This window comes from Panthera tigris, chromosome C2, assembly GCF_018350195.1.
Source record: "Panthera tigris isolate Pti1 chromosome C2, P.tigris_Pti1_mat1.1, whole genome shotgun sequence".
NCBI classification, from domain to species: domain Eukaryota; kingdom Metazoa; phylum Chordata; class Mammalia; order Carnivora; family Felidae; genus Panthera; species Panthera tigris.
The window spans coordinates 105,912,650-105,919,287 of NC_056668.1; the positions used below are offsets into that span (position 1 = coordinate 105,912,650).

The 6,638-nt window shown below is 37.9% G+C and overlaps 1 long non-coding RNA gene across 2 annotated transcripts in view; it reads right to left on the reverse strand.

The window, feature by feature from the left end:
• Nucleotides 1–5,809, reverse strand: part of LOC122230468 — a 78,782-nt gene extending 72,973 nt beyond the window's left edge. For both annotated transcript variants that reach the window (XR_006207430.1, XR_006207431.1), the window contains exon 1: nt 5,518–5,809. This is a non-coding gene — a long non-coding RNA (uncharacterized LOC122230468). The remainder of the gene's footprint in view (nt 1–5,517) is intronic.
• Nucleotides 5,810–6,638: the final 829 nt, after the last annotated feature.

Here is a 6,638-nt window from a genome sequence, read left to right on the forward strand (position 1 = left end):
GTTTCACATGTAGGAGAGTAGAACAAGCAGCTTTGAGGGCCATGAAGTATATCTGTTTGGAATTAATTTAACAATGAGGGTTCAATGACATTATGGTCACACCTGTAAGCATTTCCCCCCTAGCACATAGGAATGCTGCATCTCACACACATCCTCTGTATATGGCGGAATTGGAAGATTTCTGTTATTCCCTCAGTTGAGAGGGCAGATTTACTTATGCTAGTGTTCTGTTCTTTTGTTTTTCTACCCTGAGTATTTTGCCCTCTTGGCCTGAGGGGCAAGCCTGTGAAGCTGAGTTTCTCTATGTTCTGTGTAGTGACTGAGCCTAAGTTGATTTAGCTTGGCAGTTTATATATCAGCAAGCCACTAGGAGCCAGGCTTCACCCTGGATGCTCATTAGAATTGCTTACTGAGCTTCAAACACTACCCTTGTCCCAGTCTTGCCCTAGACCATTTAAACCAGAACCTCAAATGATTTTGGAAATACAAAATGGCCAAGGCCCTTCCTTCCTGTCCCCCAAAATAGGTATTTCAAAATTTTAAAGACATGGGAAGAAACAGGCGAAATAATCATAATAAGGAGTAAAAAAAGCATCCCCTGAAAGCTATGTTTTAAAGGTAGCTGGACAGTTGTGGAATTGGATGTGGATTTGGACTCAGAAGAGCAAGGTGATAATTCAGGCCCTGACCATGATGAATATTCATAGGTTAGTCTGCTCTTAGTTGGGCCCTTCCTGGCTGTAACATGGGACTCACATTTGTCTTGTGGTTGTGTTAGAAACAAAGGGATGATCTACCTCTAAGTGCTTTAAAATGATATATTTTTAGAACACTCCACATCTGTTAATTATTTCAACAATGTTTTATTAAATTTGTCTGGTCTCACTTTACCACACATAATTTGAGTTTGTTTTTTTGTTGCTTTCCTCTTTTGATTGGGCCAAGAGCATGGGTTCTAGAACCAGACCGCCCAGGGCCAAATCCCAACCCAGTCACTGATTTGATGTGGGACCTTCCATTGTTAACCTCCTTCAACCTCAGCTTTCTCCTCTGTAAAATGAACATAAAAGTACCTACCCCATGGTTTCATGAGAATCAAAAGAGACAATGATTGCAAAGCATTTAGCACATCCCTTTCTGGGGACAGAGGAAATATTAGTTTATCTTATCATTATTAATAGAGTGAGTTCTTAAAAAAATCCTGTGATATTAGACATTTTGTGGTAATGGCTGAAAGGACAATTTCACCCCAAGTGGGCCCCCACTTTTTTTAAGTAGGCTTCATGCCCAGTGTAAAGCCCAATGTGGGGCTCAATCTCATGACCCTGAGAGCAAGACCCGAGCTGAGATCAAAAGTTGGATTCTCGACCAACTGAGACACCCAGATGCCCCCTAAGTGGCCCATTTCTTTTTAAGTTTACTTACTTATTTTGAAAGAGATGGAGAGAGACAGAGGCAGAGGGAGAATCCCAAGCAGGCTCCCCACAGTCAGTGCAGAGCCCAGTGCAGGGCTTGATCTCATGAATCACAAGATCATGACCCAAGCCAAAATCAAGAGTCAGATGCTCAACTGACTGAGTCACCCAGGTGTACCCTAAGTGGCCTATTTTAAGAGATTTTCATGTCTTGAGCGGTAATGCAATCAGTCTGAGGGTATTTTTTTCAGACTAATTTTTCAAATTAATGTCAAGGTTTGTAAAAAAACTTTATTTGGAATTTCTTTGTCATTATTGCACGATTGATTTTTTTCCTTCCATTCAGAACATGTGAAAGGAAGCATTTCATGCAAGTTTCATTTTCTTTACATTTTTTTAAACATTTATTTATGTTTGAAAGAGAGAGAGACAGAGAGGGAAGGGGGAGGGGGAAAGGTGGGAAGGGAAACACAGAATCTAAAGCAGGCTCTAGGCTCCGAGCCATCAGCACAAAGCCCGATGTTGGGCTTGAACCCATGAACCGTTTGGTCATGACCTGAGCCGAAGTTAGATGCTCAACCAACTGAGCCACCCAGGTGCCCTGCAAGTTTCATTTTCTAAAATAAAGTGTAAGAAATTGTGATTCCTTCTGTAAACTTCAGCTTTCTCCTCTTGGAGAAAATCTCCTCTTCAGATTCCAATCTGTAAACTACAGATTGCAGAAAACCTGTTTCCCTAGAACTACATATTTGAAATTACCCAAATGATACAGTTTAAAAAACCTTTTTGTCATGGATATTGCCAAATAATCCACAACCCATAAAGTCAGAACAGTTAAATGAATCCCATGTACCCATCATACACCTTCAACAATTAACAATGCTTAGGTATGACCAACACTTGAAAGTGTCACATAACAGAGGGGTAAAGGAATTCCAATCAAAATGAGTTGATACATTTTTATTGCTAAAGAACATCTGAATAATACAAAAGTGTGTGAAGTACAAACAGAATACCTATATTTCCAATCATTTGTTAATAAACCCTTTAATCAGGATGCTGTATCAGTCAGGGCTTATAAAGTCACACAGTGTCATAATTTAATGAGTGATGGATAAAAATTCTGGTCATATCCTCACTGGGGATGGTTCTGACATATCAGTTACTTAGAAAATCTGATCTTTTCAGACTAAAGCCCTTTGGCTGCCACTCTGTTTTAGATCATCATAATTTACTTGTTTCTTCATAGATATGGATTACAAAATTTACAAGTTTCTGTAATTGTTTTCACGGCCACAGAGGGAAATGAAAACATGCATAAATAGCAAAATAAATGACTACAACTGTATTATGGGATGGTTGTATTCTAATGAAGCTTTGGGTGAGGGATTACAAATGTGAGGAAAAGAAAGCTCATTATCTCCTGGTTAGGTTCAAGGACACCATCTTTCTGGATGAAAGGTGATTCTGGTATTCACATTTAGTACAGATTCTGAGCTGTGCATTGAAGGTTATAGTTTGAATTTTTCCCAAATTAGTTATATAGCCATTTCTGTCTGTGAGAGAAAATGGAAATTCAGGTCACATTTCAACGTGAGTTCAGTTTTTAAATTGCACCTTCAGAAGCAGTGTCTACACAACCAACTGCAGAGTTAGCCTTCCAGAAAGCCCTTTCCTGTTGTCTCACTTTCCGGTGAAGATCGCATTTGTTTACCTTAGGCCTGGGTACACAATTTCATTTTATTTTAGATTTTGCAGAAGTCTTGAGACCTCTCATACTTTTTTTTTTTAAAGAAGTGGTTATTTCATGGTTCTTAACCTGATTCCACTAATTAATTTTAATGCTTTCTATTAGACTCCGTTTGCAATTTTCCAGAAATATGTGATGAAACATCTTTTGCACCATCCACAACATTTTTAGTGAGTTTTAAAGAAGTATCCTAAAGAAGTATTATTAAAAAATATTATACAAATTAAATTTAGTCCTATATATATACAGTATGTTCTAAAATATTACTGACTAGATTAGTTCAACAATTGGGCCACACAGGATGTTTCATAAAGTTTAGACACTAGAATAACATCTTAAGGCAACAGTAATTTGATTTTTTTCCTAAATGTGTTGCCATAGATTTTCCTAAATGTTTCACAAACAGTTATTAAAAGCACATTGGGAATCTGAATTCCCTTTGGGCAAAATGTTTTAGTACTTAACTTTCATTTAATTCAAAATTACATATGGTTAGAGTTGCAGAAAAACATCAGAAAATCATAACCAGCTATCACAACACCACATATTTAAATCAACGCAATGCAGCCTCATCAGAGCCACCTCAAGGTGCCTAATAATAAAAATAAATAAAAGCAATCGGTGTTACTCTTCCTTACAGTAGAAAAAAAAGGGGGTATTTTAATTTTAAGTTTATTCCTAACAATTCAAAAGCTTTTCTGAGATAGTATAGAGAGATTTCCAGTTATTGGTGAATTTTTGAGATGGGCTCACTGCCAGAGAGAGAACAGGAGGGTTCCATGAAGGAATTCTTACGGGTTGGGGAATGTGAATATCTATCTGGAGAAAACGCTGATTAAGAATTTGATCCAAAGTTCCAGCTCACAGTCACACACACACACACACACACACACACACACACACGCGCACACACGCACACATGCACACAAAGCTTTATTTATAAAATGAAAACATTTAGGATTACCTGAATTGAAACTTGGACAATTAAATTTTATAATTTGAAGGATGTGCAAATAGGTAATGGACTAACTACTAATGTATTTGGAACTCACTGAAGAGGGAGTCTATGAAATGAGCCAGCTGGTGGATGAAAAGAGCCAGAGAATTATGTTTTATTTCTATTTAATGTTTCCATTTTAATTGTGCCTCTAGGTAACAGGCTTATAAATGGAAAGCCTGTCTTTTGTATGGAAGGTAGAATTACTCATCTAAAAAAATTTTAAATTGTAAGAGTTGAAAAATACCTTCAAGAGAATAATTTATCAAAGAAGAATACAGAGAAAATTTGCCGTTGCAAAATTATGCTGTTTCTGTACCCAATACTATTTGTATAAAAATGCAAATTAAAGCTAGCATGTGTTTTAGTTGGCTTAAAGCAAAGGCAAGCTTTAAATTTTTCTTTTAGGCCCTATTTCAATAGAATAATCTCTGATCTGGATTACAATTAGACATCTCTCTCTAAATCTATGTATCTTCCTTGCAATCAGCACTTTTCCAGGGAATTAGAAAAAATTTTGATGGGTGCTAGTTGAATTGGTACAACGCTTTGGGCTTGGGTTTTTAAATCTAACTCATACTCTGCCATGATTCTAGGCTTCTTCATGAATAGTTTACCCCCAAGATTTGTACCTTTTTTCTACTCTCTGGGGTTTAGACTTAATGTGCCACTTGATTTACTTGGTGCCTGTGGTTTACCATCACTTCTGAATAAAAATATTTAAATTATACTAAAAAAAGTTCTCCCTTTTAGGGAAATCAAAGAAACAGAAATTCTGGGATTCAATAGTTTTGATTTCTTTAACAAAAGAGTGTTACGAAAGGGTACAAATGGCAAGTAACTACCTCCTAACTGTGTTATTAAAATTTTAAAGTCATTGCACTGGAGTAAAGCAAATTTTCTCAAGTATTTCACGGATTTAAGACAATACGTTATAAGAGCTTTATAAATTTATAAGATTTGCCAATCTGTTCACGTGGGTTGGTGTAAATGGAAGCTCAGTCATGCTGATGGATGAGGACAAAGAATAATGTGTATTTTTCAAAGCCATGACAAGATGGCCATCTTTAGACAACAGAAACATTTCAGTGGGGACCAACCTCTTAGCAGTCTCCTGTAACTGGAGGACAACTGCGGGTAAAAGAATTCCAATCCAACCAGTTGATTTGTAGAATGTGGAAATACTGACAACAACAACAAAAATCCTGTGTTACTTGTTAGCACAGATAATAAATGAATAGGTAAGTATGTCCATCTGGGTTTTGGTAAGTATAGGTACTGAATCCTGATAGCATGAAACCAGGAAAGAATTTAAGAAATTATCTCTTGTGAAGTAGAGAAAGTCTGAGACTCACTTCCTCCTCCTGAATTTCTTCTCCAAAAGGTTGCCAGGTCCAGGTGATCTTCACCAACACTCTGACATGGTGGCTCCACTTTGTAATCTTATTACGGGTCCTCTTTGGAATCCCCACATTTACTCCATCACCAACCCGATGCTGCCCTTTTACATGCCAAGTCTTTTTCCATTCTTGCTCTCTTCCCCTGCAATTGGTGTTGTCTTGGTTCTGGCCTTTGTCTTCTCTTTTGCAGATTATCACCACCACTCCCTTGACTTTGTGTCTTTAATCTCACCTACTTGCAATTCAGCCTCCATTCAGCTCTCAGAATGATAGTTCCATCACAAAGATCTCCTTGGATCATTTTCAAGCTCAACATTCTACAGTGGTTCCTATCTCCTGCCTGAGAAAATGGAAACTTCCTACATGGCCTATCAAACACTTTCTGACCAGACCCATGCCCACATGCCCAGCAGCATCACTACCATTATGTTCAAGCAAGGCAGACCTACATAGAGCCCCTGCCGTTGAATCTTTGTGCCTGTTCTCTCCTCTCTTCTCTTCTCTTCTCTTCTCTTCTCTTCTCTTCTCTTCTCGTCTCGTCTTCTCTTCCTACCCTTCTCATGCCCAGCATCTGTTGGTCCTCCAAGCATCATTCTTTCACTTGAAATGCTGAATTGACCCCTTTCGTCACTCCACTATTGCCTCCCCTAATACAGCATACTCAGGCCTTTGTTTCTGCTCCCATGGTACCTGGTTCCCCCTCTGTAGTCATGCAGGATGTTATGTTATAATTGTTTGCTTATCTATTTCTACTGTAAGTATAAGCTGATTAAGGTCAGGGAGGGTGTCATCCCTTTGAGTATCTACAATGCATAGCACAATAATTCCTGAATATTGTTGCTCAATAAATCTTTGTTGAATGGATGAATGTGTGAATAAGTTGCATGAATGAAACCAGGTGAAATAGACTAAAATGCCACATATCATTGAGAATGCACCGACCTGGTGATTTTCTGTATTTAGAATTCAGGTTTTGACCTTAGCTCTCACTAAAGAAAATCCAGCAGATATTAAGATCAGTTGTTTTCCAAAGGAGGTTTACTGGCTTAGATTTTGGAGAATCATGAAGGGATAAA